Consider the following 20898-nt stretch of genomic DNA (forward strand, 5'->3'; position numbering starts at 1 on the left):
CCATTTCCCAATGGCCTCCTGCTGGAAGTCTTCCGTGATGCCCCTGCTGATGGTGCCATTTCTCTCTCCCAGTACCCTGCATGCCCTGTGCTATCAGCAGCAGTACAGATGGACTTGCAGGCCATGGACATGTCTGCCTCTCTCCCTGGACACAGAGCCTGTTATGGGCTTTGGCATCCTGAATTTTCTTGTGTATAAACAATGTACAGGAAGCATATGCTGAACTGAATCACTGATTCTTAAGCCAATGGCAGCATCCACTGCCCACATGTCCAAAACCCTCTGATGGAGACACAGCATCTACAAGGAAGTTTCTCAGAACCCTGTTAGGTAGAAAAAATTGTGACTTTTTTTTTTTTTTTGAATCTTTCTCTGTTGCCCAGGCTAGAGTGCAATGGCTCGATCTTGGCTCACTGCAACCTCCGCCCCCCAGGCTCAAGCTATTCTCCTACCTCAGTATCCCAAGTAGCTGGATTACAGGCATCCACCACCACAGCTAATTTTTGTATTTTTAATAGAGATGGCGTTTCACCGTGTTGGCCAGGCTGGTCTTGAACTCCTAACCTCAGATAATCCACCCACCTGAGCCTCCCAAAGTGCTGGGATTACAGGTGTGTGATTTATTAGTCCAACAGATCAAAGTTCAAGTGCAAACTGTGACATCTCTCTGCTACCTCCTTCTTCTGAGTCTCAATTTACCTGTTTGCTTCTGCCTGCTGCCCTACCCAAAGCAGGTGGTAACGGTTCCCTTGTCCACCTCCATCCTCTGGGATGGGCAGGAGTTGCTCCTTCCAACTTGTAAGAGCTGATTTTACTCTCATTCCAACTTTGGATACCGTGGTGGGGGTGTTTACACCACATAAATTTGCAAAATGTATCATGACTTGCTTTCCCCAGAGAGCTGGTTGTTAGACATTAACCAGCACTGCCTGTTGATCTTGTGGCTCTGTTAATGCATCATGACAAACAATGAGATTGCTCAGTTATAAAAACGACAGTAATAATGACCTTGACTATACCTTATATTTACATCATTCACACCATGCTTTAGAATTTGCAAAAAGTTTTTATGTAAATTTTACATGAATCCCATGAAGACAGGAAATGCATTTTTCATGTTTATTTCTGGGATGCCATTTTTAGCACTGTCTCAGGCAGACTGACTATGTACAGTGGGGCAGGTTGTATAACCACACCAAGGTGTCCAGACAAGAAAGCAAGAAGGGAGTAAAATCCAGCTTGTCAAACCATATTGTATGGGGTTGTGCCTGCTCAGAAGTCTCGTCTTTGTCTATGTCACAAGGGCTAGGTGATCTATATGCCCACTGGCACGTGGCAGGTATTCGTTAAACATTTATTGAGAGAAGGAGAGAAGGAACGGATACATTTGGGCTACACAAGTAGCCTGTGAATCTGGCGCTGTAAACTTGATTTTATAGCAGAGGTATCTAGTTTACCCAAAATCATGCTCTAGCTTAAGGCTTCAGAGCAGGGACCCGGAAGCCAGAGTGCAGTCTGCTCCCTGCCTCCTTACTATGTGAAGCAGTAAGTGGCTGTAATCCCAGCTACTTGGGAGGCTGAGGAAGGAGAATTGCTTGAACCCAGGAACCAGAGGTTGCAGTGAGCCGAGACCGCACCACTGCACTCCAGCCTGGGTGAGAGAGCGAGACTTCGTTTCAAAAAAAAAAAAAAAAAAAAAAAGTTCGTACTTCTTAAAATACGTTGTGTTCCGTTCCAGATCGCTGCAGTAAAATGAATTTCATATTAAATCTAGTCACCCAAGTTTTTTGGCTTCCCAGTGCATGTAAAAGTTATGTTTACACTGCTGTAGTCTATTAAATGTGCAATAGCATTATGTCTAAAAAATGCACATACCTTAATTAAAGATTACTTTGTTGCTAAACAAGTACTAAGGACCATCTGAGCCTTCAGAAAATCTCAATCTTTTTGCTGGTGGAGGGTCTGGCGTTGACGATGATGGCTGCTGACTAATAGGATAGGAGCCGCTGAAGGACTGGGTGGTTGTGGCAACTACTTAAAATAATACAAACGTGATTTGCCACATCGATCAGGTCTTCCTTTCATAAAAGATTTCACTGTGACATGAGATGCTGTGTGACAGCATTTCACCCGGAGTAGAACCTCTTTCACAATCAGAGTTAATCTTCTCAAGCCCTGCTGCTGCTTCATAAACTACGTTGATATATTATCGATTCTTCATTGTCATCCAACAAAGTTCACAGCATCCTCATCAGGAGTAGATTCCATCTCAAGAAACCACCTTCTTTGCACATTCATAAGATACAATTCTTCATCCATTCAAGTGTTATCATGAGATTGCAACAATCGAGTCACATCTTCAGGTTCCCCTTCTAATTGCAGTTCTCTTGCTATTTTCACCACTCTGTAGTTATGTTCTCCACTGAAGTCTGGAATCCTTCCAAATCATCCATGAAGTTTGGAATCAGCTTCTTTCAAACTCCTGTTAATATTGCTTTTTGACCTTCTAGGAGATGTGTGTGTTCTTAATGACATCTAGAATGGTGAATTCTTCCCAAGGTTTTCAATTGACTTTGCTCAGATGCATCAGAGGAATCACTATCTATGGCAGCTATAGCCTTAAAAGTGCATTTTTTAAAGTAATAAGACTTGAAAGTCTAAATTACTTCTTGATCCATGGGCTGCAGAACGAATATTGTATTAGCAGGCATGAAAATAGCATTAATTTCTGTATACATCTACATCAGCATTCTTGGATAACTAGGTGCATTGTCAATGAGCAGTAACATTACGAAAGGAATATTTTTAAATATTAATAATAGGTCTCAACAGTGGACTTGAAACATTTAGTGAGCTGTGCTGTAAACAGACTTACTGTCATCCAGGCTCTGTTGTTCCATTCATGATGCACAGGCAGAGTAGATTTAGACTAATTCTTAAAGTCCCTAGGATTTTCAGAATGGTAAATGAGAGTTTGGCTTTATTTTAAAGTCACCAACTTCATTAGACCATAACAAGAGTTAGCCTGTCCTTTGAAGCTTTAAAGCTAGGCATTGCATTCTAGTAAAGAAAGTCGTAGATTGCATCTTCTTTCAGTGTGGGACTATTTTATCTTCACTGAAAATCTGCTCTTCGGCAGAGCCACCTTCATCAATGATCTTAGCTAGATCTTCTTCAGAACTTCCTGTAGCTTCTGCATCAGCACTTACTGCTTCACCTTGTACTTCTATGTTATGGAGATGGCTCCCTTCCTTAAGCCTCATGAACCAACCTCTGCTAGCTTTCACCTTTTCTTCTGCAGCTTCCTCACCTCTCTCAGCTTTCATAGAATTAAAGAGAGTTAGGACCTTTCTCTGGATTAGTTTTAAAGGACTCTTGTGACTGCTTTGCTCTTCTACCATGACTACGAACGCTTTCTCCACGTCTTATCATTTATGTGTTTACTGGAGCGCTTTTAACTTCCTCCAAGAACTCTTCCTTTGTACTCACAATGTGCCTTTTGGTACAAGAGGCCTAGCTTTCAGCCTGTCTTGACTTTCGGTGTGTCTTCCTCCCTAAGCTGAATCATTTCTAGCTTTTGATTTAAAGTGAGAGATATGTGACTCTTTCTTTCACTTGAACTTAGATGCCATTGTAGGGTTGTGAATTAGCCTAATTTTAATATCGTTGTGTCTCAGGGAATAGGGAGGTCAAAGGAGAGGGAGAGAGGCAGGGGAGTGGCTGGTCAGTAGAGCAGTCGGAACCCACATAACACTGAGTTTGCCATCTTACGGTACCCAGAGCCCCAAAACAATTACAATAATAACATTGAAAATCGATGATCCAAGATCACCGTAACATATATAATAATAATTTTGAGATATTGTAAGAATTACCAAAATGTGACACAGAAACATGATGTGAGCTCATGAAGTTAGAAAAATGGTGCAGAAAGATGCTCAACACAGGGTTATCACAAACCTTCAATTTAAACAAAAATCAAAACAAAACATGTCTGTGAAACACAATAAAATAAAACATTAAAAAAGACGAGCATGACCATAATAGGTTCTCTAAAAGCAATGACACCTCAGCAGCCATGAGCACACCTAGTGCCCAAGGATTGGTTTCTAATTTCAGTTTTCAATAAAAGGAGACCAAGTTCCTTGAAGAATGGCTGATTTTAGGACAGAGACAAGAAATATACAAGATGAGCCTGGCATCTGACAGTGCCAGAAAGCAAAGTAGTGTTCACAAAACAAAATAATGGGGTATGTCAAAAGAAAACAGAGACAAATGAAAGAGCTCCCAATGCTCAGAGCTAGAACAACTTGAGCAATAAATAAATAACATCATATTTAATTATAACCCAAAGTATAACATAACTATCCATGATTTTATCCTAATAATAAATGACGGAATAAACACATAAATGGGAGAGAATAAATAAATCTCTCATGCAGAATAATTCCAAATTATTTATTTAGATACTCTGCCCTCAAGGAGGTGAAGCATCACTCACCACCCCTTAAATGTGGGCAGTGCATAGCAACTTCCTTACAAAGAGTTCAATATGCAAAGGAAGAGAATAAAGAGTCACTTGACAGTGGAGAAACCTGAAAAACCCTCCTCAGACAGGTGATGGAGATCCGCAGCAACAGGAATAAGTCACACTGAGAGTATGTGACCCTGATCTGATGGGATGAGAATGGCGGTTTGCCTCTGTGATCTTCCTTATCAAGATCCATTCCACCAGTTGTGCCATAAGAAAAACATCGGTTGAACCGAATTGAGGGACATTCTACAAAATACCTGGCAACATCGTCAGAAACAAAGACAGTCCGAGAAACTCATAGTCTACAGCTTACAAGGACGTGATGGCTGAATATAACATAGTAGACAGAATGGAATCCTGAAAAGCAAAAGAACATGACATAAAATTAAAAGCATTGGAATAATGTATGGACTTGAGTTCATCTCGATGTGTCAGTATTGGTTTATCAGTTGAGACAAATGCACCAAACTAACTTCAGATGTTAACAACAGGAAAAACTGGGTGTGGGGCACAGGGGAGCGCTTTGTACTCTCTTTGCAATGTTTCCTTTTGTAAATCTGAAACTATTTCCAAAGAAAAAGACAATTTTCAAAATTGCAAGCATAGAATGATCCTGTATTTTTTTTCTTCTTTCTGATTTGGATTCACTTTTGTGAAAGACACATTTCACTGGACTATAACTTAGTGATGGCTGCTGTGCCTATGTGAGTGGGCAGGGCTGTTTGCCCCTAAAGTACCTGGCTCCAGGTCCTTGTTTCTATTGTGTTGCTGTTACCATCGTTGTTATTCTCTAGCATGGAGTTTTAGAGAGTTTTCTGTCTAGTTCTCATCTGTCACGTTTTACTCGTTCAATGTCTGTGATGGCCTCTTGCTTATTTCTGGGTTGTATTTTTAGAGTTTGAGAGTATACGTGAGTAGAAGTGCATACAAGTATACTTATGAAAATGTGGTGCAAAAGCAAATGCGTAGTAGCTTTGGAGCGTGGTCCTCCATCCTCTTTGTAATGCGTCTTCTGTCTGTTTGCAGTTCTTCCTAGGTTTTCTTTCGAGTTATCAACTATGTTCTTGATAGGAAGAATGACAGAAAATTTTCACCCTGAATAAGGGCGTTTCTAGGAAATCACACCTCCTGATCATCCTCTAAAATTGAAAAAACATTTTCAGAAATGACATTGTAGAGCTCCTCTTGAAATCTTCCAAACCCGAAGAGCCCCTCAAAGCCACCAAGTGCTGAAGCGCATGCATCTGCATTTTCCTCCTCCATGTGTCAGCTGAAATTCAGCACCAAGGATAAATTGGGTTGGACAGCACAATCCCCAGCGCCAACACTCTAGTCAAACCAAAGACCCGGAGAGTGTTGAAAACATTAACTTCAAAGAATGGATTGTGTTTGCACAGCTTTCTGCTTCCTGGTTTTGACCAAGGCTAGGATGAGAAAAGCGTGCATTTTCCCCTTGTGAGGTGTCAACCACTTTATATCTGCAGCTGTGGAAGAGTACCTGACTTATCAAACACCCTTCGAAGCCAAAAGGGATTGAGACTCAACGGAAGTCGAATCTGCAGATCTGCCTCCTCTCTTTCTCAGTTTCTCTCCTTCCCTCTTTGTTCCTCCTCCCTTTTCCCCATTTACTCTGTGTATCCACAGTCCCCTTGTTCGGTTTGTCCTTCTGTTGTGCCTTTGTGAGCAGCTTAGTAGAAAGGAAACCAGGTATAGCACTGTCTATGGAGCGACTTTCTCCAATAGTTGAATCCTGCCCCCGCCACCCTTGTTTTTACTGTTTGACTCCACTTAAGTTTCCTGAGCTCTCTGATTCTCACTTATCTGATTAAAGAGCGATGATAATACTTTCCTGGCTGAGCCTTTATGGGGATCAATGCCACATAATTCCCAACAGGGCCGGGGGAGCTCAGTTGATATCAGTTGCTTCCTCTTCTCCCTTTGGATCTTGGTGTATTTTACAACCTGGTCACATCACTTTCTGTATGTCCAGCCACCTCGCCAGGCAGGCCTGCAACTTGGTTCATTCTACTCCTTTTGTATTGAAAAACATGTGTCTCCCCCAAATGACAAATTAATAAAAATATAAATATAAGCCAAAAGAAAACTGCCTTGTGCTCTCTTTGATCCTTAACATAAGCAGAGAAACGATTTTTTTTCTTTCTGTTTTATCTTGACAATGATTCTGCAAAGACACGTTTTCATTTCCTGCCCTGTTTCCAGCAAGGAGTGAGAAAGGTGAAGAGACTTGCCCAAGGCCATGCTGGGAGACATCATCAGAATCCGGATTCCGGCCAGTCTGTCCTCTGACTCATGCTCTTCCGCCTGGTCTGGAGGCATCCAGGTTGTCTTATCATGCCTCCTTCATGTGTTCTTTGTTTGTTTGATCATCTTTCCCTGTGCCCAGTGCTGCTGACTCTACAGAAATGAGCAAGATGTGACGGAGTCCAAGGAGTCCAGGTCCTGTAGGGTCAATAGCCCACCAATGGGCTATTGCAGTACCGCATGGGATGTCATCACAAGGAGGTTGGGCCCCCACAACTCCCTTCAGCCTGGGGTGCTGCTGGCTTTCCTTTGCTCATCCCTGCATTGCCCATTGGCCGCCAGTTGAGTTTCAGCAGTTTTCGGTACCACTATGTAACCCTTCTGTGTTAAGTCCGTTCTGCTATAAAGATTCAAAGTGTTTTCTGCTTTCCTGTTTGGACTCAGACTGGTAGACTCCAATGATTACTGAGACATAAAGCAATCATGACTGATAAATATCACTGGTTCAGGGGGGATTATAAAGTACCTATCTGGTACTGTAGGATTAAAAGATGTACCAAAGGCCCTGCAGCGCTGAGTTATGAAAGGTAAAAGGAAAGGACTTCTGATGGGATTGTGACAATCCCATTTCTATGATTTTATTTTAAAAAAAGTAATATCTTTATTGTCTAAGGAGGCCATACAAATTCATAGGAAAAATCCCAACCCATGAATAGGGACCAATATATACTGAGAGTGACTGGCATTCACTGAGTATTGATTACATTCCAGGAAGCTCAGAGCCTTAGAGTCCTCAGCTCATTCAATCTTCACAACAGTTCCACTGTGACTTATATTCATTTTACAGAAGAAATAACTGAGGCCCTACATGTTAAGTAAATTGCCCAAGGGGTCAGCTTAGAAAGGTAATTTGAATTTTCTTCCTTTCTAATTTTGAAGAGACAATAATTGCACTTCTGTAATTGCCCACAATGAATATGTACTTCTTTTAAAATTAAAAAATAAAATAATAAAAAGTTGTATATGAACAAACAAAAAAGAAAAATAAAGTGCAGAAGTCTATTTTCTTTTTCTGTAAAGGGTTAAACAGTAAATGTGTTTTTGTTGTTAGTCATAGAGTCTCTGTCACAATGACCTAACTCTGCTATTACAATGTGTTGAAGGCAGCCACTGGCTATTTGTTAACAAGAGAGTGGCTGTGTTCCAATAAGACTTTATTTAAATAAACAAGCAGTGGGCCAGATTTAGTTTTCAGTCCTTATTTGTCTGACCCCCAGCCTGGACCACACCAAGCACTCAATAAGCACACATGATTGCTAATATTTAGAATAATGATTTCAAATCTTACTTGGCCAAACTTTCGTCTGTGATTTTTGCTCTCCTTCCCTCTAGTACCAAATATTCTTACTTTGTTACCTGCAGTGTCTGTCTAGGAGCACTCAGCACTGCCATCTCTGTTGGCCAGAGCTTCGTGATAACCCCACACTCCTCCTGCTGTTTATTCCCCTGGAAAGAGTTTCACCAAGCATGCTTTGGTCCCAGCACCATTGCACAGTCACTTTGGAAAATGTCAACTGTCGCCCCCCGTAACAGACCCTGATGGACACAGCACGAGGCTTGTCACTGTCTATGAGGCGCTGTGAGGAACTTATGAAAACATGATAAAAGGACAGAATCACAGAGAGAAAGAGACAGCGGTTTTGGGGAGAGATGTCAGCTCACATATTGTTTTAACTAGAAATACTCCCACAGTGTCATAAACTCCACAAAATACACAGTTGAAAGTAACAGCTTCTTAATGCCAAAGGCTTGATTTGAAACTTCATGCAAGTTCAGAATTTCAGCTTGAAGGGAATGAATGTTTAGGGGTACACTGTATGTGGAGACTCTCTTAACCACATTTCAATGGCCCGTTCAATGAGGATTTTCCGCTCCACACCCTTCCAGTGAGAGAGTAATTTGCCCCAATCTTCCTTAAAGACAATTTAGTCATTTTTAATCACAAGACTTTATAATGGGCATATCCTCAGACCTAACAATTTTACTCTTAGGACTCTATCTGAAGGAAATAATGAAATAAACTCTGTGTGTAGAAGAGTGTTCATCATAGCAGTATGCATTCTGGGAGGCACCCTGAAGCAACCAGAAATCCTGATAATTAGCGACAGTTTAAAAAGACATATTGCATCCCTATAATGGAAGAGTTTACAGCTGTTGAGTATCACGTCTTAGAGGACCATTGAGTGAACAAAGAAAGCACTCACAAAAACAGGTTATAATATAACATAGTCTATATGATTCCAATTTTGAGAAAAGAAACATGTTGTGTTCCTGTCAGTAGCTGTGGTGGCATGAAAATGTAATAGTGATTATTCCTGGTGCCATTCAAAACACACTTCATTTTGTAATTTACATTTTTATATTTGTTTTTCAAATTTTGCCCATGAATATATTTTTCTCTTAAATGTCAGAGAGAAAAAGGTAATAAATTTTGAAAAAAGACAATAAATATTCTCTGAAACATGCTAAATTTTAAAACAAACTGGGGAATAATGTTTGCAACATAAGGACAAGATTTTAATATCTTTAATCTAGAAAGAGATTTTATAAATTAAGAAAAAATAACTCCAACATGAATTTACAGAAATAAAGCAAACAGAAAACATATTCATACACAAAAATTCACAACGAAAACCATGTTCAAGTATCTAATAAATATGTAAAAAGTATTTATCTTTGCTAATAATCCAACAGACACATACGAAACAGAATATAAGGTGGTATTTTTTATCTATTAACTTATTAATCTTTGAATCATACTAATCAGAGTTGCTGTTGATAGATGACTCAGCTCGTCGAAGGGAGGTGGTGAGCATTTAAATTGGTTCATTCTTTTTATAGAAAGCAATTTGTATTTGCCGTGACACATGACATCACCAGTACCCAAATTTTGTCCTAATAACTCCATCTCTACAAATATATTCTTAGGAAATAAAAGTACTTAAAGATGTTTACAAGGGTGCTTCTTTCAGCTTTATTTAAATTTTTTATATCAATGTGGAAACAGTATTTAACAAAGGAGATGTGGGAAAATAAGTTGTGATGTGCAGATAGACTTGGAATAGAAGACTATCTACATAGACATGGGTTAGAAGATTATATAGATATCCCGTTATGTTTGCAAACATTTTTGATGACATATAACCATCCTTTATGAGCAAGGGACTATAGCATGATACCAACTGTCTCTCTATGCTCCAACAAAGTGTCAATGCACACACATAAAATTACTGGAGGGAGATCTGCAGAGGGAGATACCGGTTGCTGATGTTATGAGAGTAGCCTATTCCTATGTCTTCTAGATGGCCAATAATCCAAAAGAAGCAAATCAATGTCGAAAACCACGAACAAAGAAAAAAAAGTGGGGAAGAGGAGGCAGAAAAGAAAAAGAAAGAGAAGGACGAGGAAAAAGAAAGCCCGGGACTCTACCTGGTCCTCACTGAAGAACATTGTTCTTTTGAATAACACACATGCAGTATTGCATTACATCTGGTACCTGCCCTCGGGCTTCACCCTCATCTCTCTCCCCTCACCTGTGAGTACCAGTTGACTCAGTTCTGCATGTCATGATGAATATTCCAGGTTAACGCTTGAGGTTCTGAAGAAAGTGCTGTAGGATTTAGGCCCTGTTGTGATCTGCTCTTAGTAACACTTTTGTCAAACATTGTCACTGAAGGTGACTCTTGGGAATCGATTTTTCTTGCTTCTTAATCACTAAACTTGCTTCCTCCCACTGGGAACATGAAACAGGTAGAACTTATAGTGGAACCATTATAGTTCTTAGAACACATTCTGAGAGCTTCTCAGAATCTCAGCTCAGCACCGGAAGCACCTGAAGAGTTTTAGGACCTAACAATGCCAAGTTAAACCTAAGACCTCTTGCTGTGAGGCTCAGGCACTGGCAGTCAAAGGTGCCCAGGTGATTCTCCTGTGCAGAGAAGGCTGAGAACTGCTCTGTTTTTCACTGGCAAGTGTTTTCTTTCAAATGAATATGTCTGTTGCAAGGCAAGAGACCTACCACGAACCCAACACTCTACATGTTCACATCGACTATTCACTGTCATATTTGATTTGTATAATCCCCCCTTAAGGTAAAACTCTAAACGTCATTTCCAGTTGCGGGAAGGCACTCAGAGAAATTAGTGTTTCCTGAACTCAGGCAGTATGGGGCATGAACAGGAAAAACAAGAATAGCAAAGTGTCTGGGGTTGGACTCTTGTCAAAGCCGTGGCGCGGTGGACAAGCCCTCTCAGCATCGTGCTCAGTGACCTCCGACGTTCTCTACTGAGAGCCCAAGTGACTCTCCATGGGGGCAGTTGTGCCCCAGGAGACATGTTGGTTGGCACAACTGCAGGAGGACAGTGAAACTAACATCTAGTGGGTAGAGGCAAGAGATGTTGCTGAGCACCCTACGATACACGGGACAGCCCCCACAGCAGAGGCTTCTATTCTCCAGCCCCAAAAGTCAACAGAGCCAAGGCTGAGAACCTGATGTTAGCTACAGGTTCTGAAGATGAATTAAGATGCATTTCCTCAATGCGTTTAGACCAGAGTCCCTCACTTGGCAAAGACTTGAGAAACGCAATGACCTCTAGTCCCCTTCCTGTCTTTTCTCAGGGCACTTGAGCGTATGCCAGGAAGGAAAATCTTCCCAGCCTACATTTGACAAGGTGGAGGCCAATCTAACCTGAGACAGTTTATTTCTACACCCCCAGAGAGCAGTAAAGTCCCTCTCAAAAGCCAACCCAGGCAAAGCCAGTCCTTTTCTGGCTCTTTTTTTTTATCTGCTGCACTTATCTAGGGCTCAGCTCAAGAAAACCTCCCCCCTCAGCCAGCGACTAACTTTAAGGGCAGGTCCCGGCTCCCACAGCCTCACCGGCACCGTGAGAACCTTGGTCTCCCCGGGGAGGAAGCCACAGGCCGAGGAGACAGCTGCACTTACCACTTCCGCCCATCGCCCAGTCGGTTGGGCTGTTCTCCAAAGTAGGCCAAACTGCTCTGGGTCTTGTTAGGGAAGAGACCCAGAAACCAGCAGGACAGGAACGGGCAGCTCTGTCGGTCTCTGAGAGCTGAGAGTGAGACAGCCCCGGGACGGCCCCACAGCCCCAGAGAACAGAGCCCTGTGTGGCTGGAGAAGTGTCCAGGGGCCTGGATTCTGAGACATTGAAACAAAAAGAGGGCTTTAGATGTCAGGGACCACAACAGGTGTCCTAGAAGTTTGTGGATGCATTCAGGCTTTTACTGAGCCTTTTGAGAAGGGAGGTAATTTCAGAAATCTGAAATTACCCAGTCCCCTGTGTGATCCCGCTTCAAATGTGGGGTGTTAAAATAATGATTTAATGACACTTGTGAAAACACGGCAGGTGGCCCATGGGTAGGACCATCACAATAGGTACGAGAACCCCTGCAATGGGATTTTTCAGTGGGGGAGAGATTGGGCTCAGCTGTAAATACAGCATGAGGCAGTGAAAATTTATGGCCAAGGACCAGGGCAGTGTCAGTGGATGCAGAAGTACTAAGAGAAAACATCAGCAGGAAGGAGGATTCTGGCCAAAGCAACCCACTCGTGTAGATGTACATTCACCCCTCTAGCCTCATACGTTTTTCAAATGTTGATGAATGTGATGTATACAAGATGTTTGCTAAAGACAAGCCGGGATGATCAGACAACACCCAGGGGATGATGGAGGATGAGGAACTTGATCAAGGATTGAGGATTATCAGATACCAAGGGTGACGGGTTCTTGCTAACCTGGGTTAGCAGGTTCTTTGATAAAGATGGATTTTACAAGGAAGTACAGAGATGGGCTTAGGAGAAGGTCCAAAAGCTTCACTGAAGCTTGGCCAGGCAGAGAATGTTTGTTAGAGGCCACCCAGGCAATGGCGCTCGTGATGAGACGTCCCCCCTTGGGGTTTCCAGGAATTGTCCAAGAGATGGAGCAGGAGGGCAAGAGATCTTCCCCACTCCTCTGCTCTTCCACTCAGAAGCCCCATCTGGCTAAGGGATGACACTTCGTTCCAGTCCTGGGAAGCCACTCAGAGTTAGGAATAAATCCCCAAATGATGCTTTTGTATTCTCTTTCCTCCCAAACATGATTGATTGTTGGGACCTGCCTGAGACCTGAAGCTGGCATCTCTACCATGCATCCCTGGAAAATAGCGTATCCTCGGCAAGCTCCGGGATGCCAGCCCGCCTCACCCCACCAGGATCCTCTGGGATCCTTGGAAGCCCCTTGCCCCCTGATCCTCGATGGCCCCTGACTTCTGGCTACTCCTGTCACTGGGCGAGTGTTGGTCAGAGCCCTCCCTCCCCTGTGTCTGTCTCCCCAGTTCAGCCTAAGTTCCTTGAGGGCAGGAGATACACATGATTTTGATCAGCACCCCCATCCCTGGGGTCATGCCCAGTGTGTATGGTAATCCCCCCCATCTGTATTTTCGCTTTTTGCAGTTTCGGTTACTCACGATCCACCATGGCCTGAGTATATTAAATGGAAAATTCCAGAAACAAACAATCAGTTTTAAGTGTTGCATTATTCTGAGGGGCATGATAAAACATTGTGCTGTCCTACTCCATCCCTCTGGGGCATGGATCATCACTTTACTCGCTGTATTGCATGCCGTCTACACTGCCTGCCCACTTGTCACTATGTGCCCACTAGTCACTTTGTTATGTTGATTATCATGGCATTGCAGTGACTGTGCTCAAGTCACTCTTATTTTATTTCGTAATGACCCCATAGAGCAACAGTAGTGGTGCTGGCAACACGGATATGCCAAAGAGAAACTGTAAAGTGCTTCCATTTTAAAATTTTTTTAGCTTTTTTGTTTTTTGAGATGGAGTCTCACGCTTGTCAGTCAGGCTGGAGTGCAATGACGCAATCTTGGCCCACTGAAACCTCTGCTTCCCAGGTTCAAGTGATCCTTCTGCTTCAGCCTCTTGAGTAGCTGGGATTACAGGCATGCACCGTCATGCCCCGCTGATTTTTACATTATTAATAGAGACCAGGTTTCACCATGTTGGTCAGGCTGGCCTCGAACTTATGACCTCAGGTGATCTGCCTGCCTTGGCTTCCCAAAATGCTGGGATTACAGGCGTGAGCCACCGCGCCGGGATTTTAAAGTATTTCCTTTAAGTGAAAAGTTGAAAGTTCTTGACTTTTTCAGGAAAGAAAAAAATTATATGTTGAGGTTGCTAAGATGTATTATAAGAATAAATCTTCTATCTGTGAAATTGTGAAGAAGGAAAAAGAAATTCATGCTATTTTGCTGTCACAACTGAAACTGCAAAAGTTATGGCCTCAGTGCGTGATAAGTGCTTAGTTAAGATGGAAAAAGGCATTAAATTTGTGGGTGGAAAATATGAACTGCAATGTGTTCCAACTGATGGCAATAGGGTTAGGAACTACCCAGGGTTTTATGCAGCCACTGGGGATGATGGAACGCATGCCCAGTGGATAAGAGAGGACGGCTATATTTCAATTAATGATGCGGGAAAAAAAAAAAAGACTTATCTTCAAATTCTTGTAGATATACTCACTACCCAGGACAGTTTTGTAACTTTTCTAACTTTTGGCCTGAACTGCCAAAGTTCCTTCTGTGAGTGTGGGAAGGGGAGGCTGTCCACCAGGTTTCTCTGCAGACATTCCAACACTTGCCAACATGCAAGTGGATATGCGCAAGAGGAGTGAGGCTTTGAGGCAAGACCGATGGACCGTTGTGCAAGCCAAGGTAGTGAATTAATGACTCCCAAAAGGTCACACTGCCCTGAAGACATGGGCTGACCTGCATGCCCCCCAAGCCCTGTCTCAGTCTGTGTGTTTAGGCTGGCTGGAGGCTCCTGGCTGTGCAGCTGCCCCTCCTTAGACTTAACTGTACCAACGGTGTGCTGGTGGCTGGACTGACTGTCTGTCACTGCCTCATCCTTATGCTTCTCAAATCTGGAGATGCAGCTCATCAGAGAATGTTTATTACAAATATTAAAATCAAATGTGCAAAGCAATGAAGCTGCCCAGATATGTAAATATGGGATGTTTTCTCCTCTGCCCCCATGAGAAATATAATGGGGTAGTGGACTTACAATTGGGTTTCGGACCCCACTTTGTCACTTATTAAGCTTGCAACTTTGATGAAGCACAAAGAAATGGTAACCTATGCTCAGGTCGTCACACCAGTCCTGGCTCACGATAGCTAATCAATGTTGACAGTTCCCACTAGCGAGTTCTTCCATGGGCCCCAAAGGAAACAGATAAGTAAAAACTAAATACAGATTTCATATGCACACATGCATGACTCCTGTAGGCACACATTCATCTCTGTATGCTCTAATGCCTGAAGCATTTTTCAAATGTCGATGATGAATGTGATGTATACAGTAGTGATCAACAGCCTGGTCCTCCTTCAACCTCCTTGGGTTTAAATCTCAGAACCCCCCCACCCTGACATGTACCAGCCATATGACCTGTGTGTGTCACATTATCACATTCCGTACGGGAGTGATGTGTCATCTACTGCAGGGGTGATGCTTCCAGTTGCTAAGAACACTGACCACTGAGCCAGAATTCTCTGGGCCAAATCTTAGCTTTGCACACTGTTACCTTGGAATAAAACTGACCCTGTCTGGAGCTCAGTTTCTGAATCTGTGAAACACAAGTAGCAGTCATGAATAGCTCCTAGGGTTGCCGTGAAAAGGAAATGAGACAATACTTGCTCCACTTTCAGAACAGTGCCCAGCACCTCCGACTCTCTCCAAGGGTTGGCTGTGTGGATTAGGTGGGATTCAGGGGGATGAGAGAGATAAAGCACTTAGAACAGCAGTATCACAGGCAGAATCCAACAAGTGTTAGTCCTTCTCCTTGTTGTAGTTCTTGTCTTGGTGTTATTTCTGTTTTACAGATGCGTTGAGGCTCCAGTGGATCATTCGTGAGCATGTGGCTTGCTGACGCTGTCTGCAGCAAAGCAGAGGTACCTGAGCAACATGAGAGGCAGTGGCATGTTTTTCTTAGAAGTCCTAGCTGCTGGTTCTGCCACGTGAACCAGATTTGGACATAGACTAGAAGGCATCTTTTCAAAATCTTTTCTTAGCTTCCCACAGCTATAAAGGGAATGAAAAAAAATATTTTGAATGACCTACAAGGCTCCTGTGATCTGTCCCCTGCCCACCTCTCCTGCCTAAGCTTGTAGGATGTTCTTATACTCAGCTGCAATCATACCTGATTTCAGCTCCTTTAACAGGCTAGGAGTCTTCTTACTCATGATCTTCATGCATGCCAGTCACTCTTTCTGGAGTAAACAAATGCATGAAACATGCACCTTTTCTTCCTCATTCTTCTCTTTTATTAATCTGATACCTTTGTGTGTGTCTCAGTGTCAAGCTTCCCACTTTGAATGCACAATTGCTGCCAATAAATTGTGGCCAAGAGTTATCCGTTGAGAGAATTGCAGTATACCCAGCAGCTCATAGAAAACATTCAGATTGGCTTTGTTTGGACATGGTCACTGCCTTTGTGGAGTATTATTCTGTCACAGCCCTAGGGAAGCTACATACATCATCTCATTTGGCCTTCCCCGTAACAATATGGCAATTTGTACCCCTGCTTTATAGATGAGGAAACCAAGACCCAGAGATGTCACATGGTACAAATGAAAGTTACAACGCAATGCTGGAAGAGTTGGGGCTCAGAACCAGATCTGCCTGATTTCTTCAATCAGTCATTGATTGGTTTGATGAATACTTATTGGATATTTACTTTGTGTCATGACCTATGGCAGGTGATGGGTTTCAACTGTGATCAACAGACATATGGTACCTGCCCTGGTGGAGCTTGCAGTCTAACTGAGGAGATGAATGAGTAAGCAGAGGACCACAGCAAATGTGGTAGAGCATGGAAAAGAAACAAAAGACCCAGCCTGGCCACCACTGGAAGCTCCGTAAACTAGGTGTATCAGTTAGAAGTGCTACGTAACAAGCAGACTCAGAACTCTTTGCCCTAAAACAGCAGAAACTTAACTCACAAGTCTTCACTTTGGCAGTTTGGGCTGGCTTAGCTGGGCAGTTTTTCCAGGTAAGGCTGGACTTGCCCATTCACGAATGTGTGATCAGCTAGTGTGCTGGCTGCACGTGGCTGGATTAGGATGCCCTTGTTTAGGAACACTAGGGTCTCTCTTTGTGTTTGTCTCTGTCCCTGCAGCAGGTTACCTGAAGCCTGTTTGCATGAATACCAGTCAGAGTGCCTGAGGGCAAACCCTACTGCACAGGCATTTTTTAGGTCTTATAAATTCAGGTCCTTACATCATCACACATGCTGTTGTTCCATTCAGCAGACAAGCCACAGTCCAAAGTCAGTGTGGGAGGCACCCAAGGGCTCGGACACAGAGAGGCTTTGACAAATCAGGTCTGTTACTCCAATCAAGCAGTAGTGCCAGCTAGACTGAGACAGGAAGGTTGAGAAGGCTTCTAAGCAGAGAGGAAAGACAGGGTGGTTCGTGTGGTAGCTCTGAACGTAGAATGAGCATGACACGTGATGATGGCAGCTTTGTATTATTCCTGCTTTCCTTGATTCTCTCTCCAGATCCACACGTAAGCCACTGAGCTCCCAGAAGAAAGGGGATGATTCACCCAGGTCTGTGCCAAGCACGATTTGGGCAGCCCTTCGACAAACCCAACGGTTGCCAGTAAACAGGGATCCGGAGACGTCAGCCCCGCCTTCTGAGGCCAGCAGCTCGTCTCAGGGTTCCAGGCCAAGCTGTGCACGGGTTTGAGCTTGAAGCCAAATGACACTCAGCATGGCAGCCATGGGTTAGGTTTTCTGTATATGACAAATGGAAATTAAATTGAAGGTGGAGGTGGGTGTGGAGGGTGTTTGGGGAAAGGAGTACTGGGGGGAAGGGATCTGAGGTTGGTTTTCTCCCTAACTTGGCAAGTGTGAACCTAAAATGTTCCTTTTAAGTCAGAATGACCGTGTCATTCCACCTCCTGCACCCCCTCCCCAAGGCTGGTTCTGATTATTAGCTGAAGTTCAGGGCAAGTCAAGGCATTTCTGGTTCAGCAGCCAGGAACAACGACCCCTTTATTCAGTGAGGAAAAGCTGAGTCTGGTGGCTGAACGACCGCTGGGCTCATGGGTGTGGGGTTAAGCCACATCAAAAAGTGCTCTTTCTCCAGGGCCAGGGACCCACGGCTCCCATTCTGTGTGAGGTTCCCGAGTTATGGAAAACTGCGGCAGCATCCCGGGAGCCTGGAATGAGATCTGGGGACTTGGGCCGCAGCTCGCAGTGTAAACGTGGCAGCCTTCCTCAGAAACTGACTGTATCTGGTCAGTCAGGATTCGAGTAACTGAGCAGGAGGTGGCAGCTAAAAGGTCTGGGAGAGGAGCCGTCTTGCAAAAGTGACTGAGCGAGGGCTCAATATCTGGGACTAGACACTCACAGACTCTTGGCTCGCTGTGTGACTCCAGGCTTTATGCTTCCCCTCTCTGAACCTTATAGATAAGAGAGATGGACTCTGAGGGTCAATGGGCCATTAGTGAAGGGCTTTACAGAGAAACAAGGGGAGATGGCTCTGTGGGCAGAAGCAGCACTGAGAATAACCCTGCACAGTTGTTCCCTTTGTGGCTCAAAACTCTCTTGCACAAGCACCTGATCTTCTGAGTCCACCAAAGACCATGCGAAGGCGGGAATTTTAACCTCCATTTTGGCAGGTAGGGACACTGAGGCTCAGAGTCAGGGCTCACCTGAGTCACAGCTCATACGGGGCACACCTGCATCAAGTCTCATCTTTGGATGCCAGTCACGTGTTCTGCTAGAGCAGAGGGGGCACAGACGACAGGGCAGACAGAGCCGACAGGGAGCCTGAGGCTGGACAAGTTGTTAAAGCTTTCTATGTCCTTCTTTCTAACTAGGGAAACTGCCTTGTACTTATTGCTAGAATGAGGGACAATTTATCTGAAGTGTCGAGGCTGGGCGTGGTCTGAGGAGGGCACTTGGCTGTCCCTTGCAGATGGTAGGATGACTGACCTGCCCCTCGGCCTGCAGCTCGCCTTCATCTTGACCACCTAGGCTGGCTGCGGCCGAGGGAGGCCCCTGGCTGCTCTGACATCCAGAGGACTTGTCTGGTGAGATGGTGAACTTTAGGTGTCAACTTGACTGGATTGTGGGAGGCCCGGATAACTGGCAGAGCACAATTTCTGGGTGTGTCTATGCGGGTGCTGCCAGGAGAGGCCGCCTTTTGTCAGATTCACGCTCAGTGGCGGCGGGCACCAACAATTCTCTGAGGGCCCAGATCGAACAAGGCAGAGGAAAGGTGAATTATCTCTTTCTTTCTCCTGGATCTGAGATGCCCTTCCTCTCCTGCTCTTGGACATCATAACCCCAGCTTCTCTGGACTCTGGCTTCCAGGACTTGCTCCAGTGGCCCCTTTGGCCCCCCGCTGTGGGCTATGCCATCAGCTTTCCTGGCTCTGAGGTTTTGGGGCTCAGACTGAGCCTCACTCCTGGCTTTCTGGGCCTCCTGCTTGCAGACGGCCTGTCGGGGGACTTCTCAGCCTTCATAAATGCACGAGACTTCCCAGCCCCCGTAATTGCATGAATCAATTCCCATAATAAATCTGTCCCCACTCTTTCCCTCCCATATAAATCCTATTGTTCTGTCTGCCTGGGGAACTCTTAGGAATACACCTGCTCCTCCCAGCCTAAGCAGAGGGCTGACAGTGACGGACAGCACGTCCCGGGTCTCCCACCCCCACACAGCTCACCCAAAGCAAGCCCTTGGCTAGGTGTTGTTCTCAGAGTCCTCTGATGTGTGAGTTTCACGAATCCTGTAACAAAGTCCCACAAAAATATAAGCCATGAGGACGCAAAGGCATAAGAATGACACAATAGAATTTGGGAATTCAGGGGGAAAGGGTGAAAAGGGGGTGGGGAATAAAAGACTACGAATTGGATTCAGTGTACACTGCTTGGTTGGTGGGTGCACCAAAATCTTACAAGTAAAAGAACTAAAGAACATACTCATTTAACCAAATACCACCTGTTCACCCAAAAACCTATAGAAATTTTTAAAAATGAGGAAAAATGTTGGCTCGGAATAACACAAATACATTTTCTTGTAGATCTGGAGGTCAGAAGTCTAAACTCAGAGTCAGCAGACAGGTGTTCCTTCTGGGGGCTGGAGGAGAAACTCCATTTCTTCCTTCTTCTTTCCTTTCACTGACTTCCTTTTTTTTTCCTTTTTGCCTTTCTCTGCTTCTGGTTGGACTATGGTATTCCTTGGTTCCTGGCCCCTTCCTCATCTTCAGAGTTCATCACTCCAGCCTCGGCGTCTGTTCCCACACCTCCTTCCTCCTTTCACCCGTCCTCCCTCTTACAAGGATGATTATGATTCCGCATCAAGCCGCATAATGCAGAATCATGTGACCCTTCACTTTCACACCTTTAAGGCCCCTTTGCCACAGAAGTGAACATTTACAGAGACTGGGGACTATTAGGGGGATATTTTGGGGGCGGTTCCTCAGCCTACCTCACCCGGCATCCTCCGGTGGCCCGCATAGCCATCCTTTCAGCCAGTCCCTGTCAGGGCAGGCATGGCCTCTGCTGAATCCGTCTGCAGCAGCGGAGATGCCTGCCGGAATGGGCAGGACCTGCCCCAGGCCCTGGTCCAGGGCACTTGTCAAGAATCAACACGGCCTCTCCCTCAAGGTCATTGTCACAGAATGCAGAAGGCAGCACTGGCCTTGGTGGTGAGCCCCCCAGGACGTGTCGCTGGCCACTGTTTAAGGGAGGCAGCAGCCTGTGCCCCATGGCCTGGGCTGCCCAAGAAAGGCACAGGAGTGTAAGGCGGAAGAATCCTCTGCAGAGAGAGGCCTTGGAGAAAATCTGCAGCAATGACAGTGCTCTGCTTATTCAGGAATTACATTAAAAAAAGAGGAAAGTCAGGGCGTGGTGGCTCATGCCTGAAAATCCCAGCACGTTGGGAGGCCAAGGCAGATAGATTGCCTGAGGTCAGGAGTTTGAGACCAGTCAGGCCAACATGGTGAAACCTCGTCTCTAC

Source organism: Sapajus apella, unplaced genomic scaffold (assembly GCF_009761245.1).
Source record: "Sapajus apella isolate SASKATOON/1434 unplaced genomic scaffold, GSC_monkey_1.0 scaffold20, whole genome shotgun sequence".
Classification (NCBI taxonomy): domain Eukaryota; kingdom Metazoa; phylum Chordata; class Mammalia; order Primates; family Cebidae; genus Sapajus; species Sapajus apella.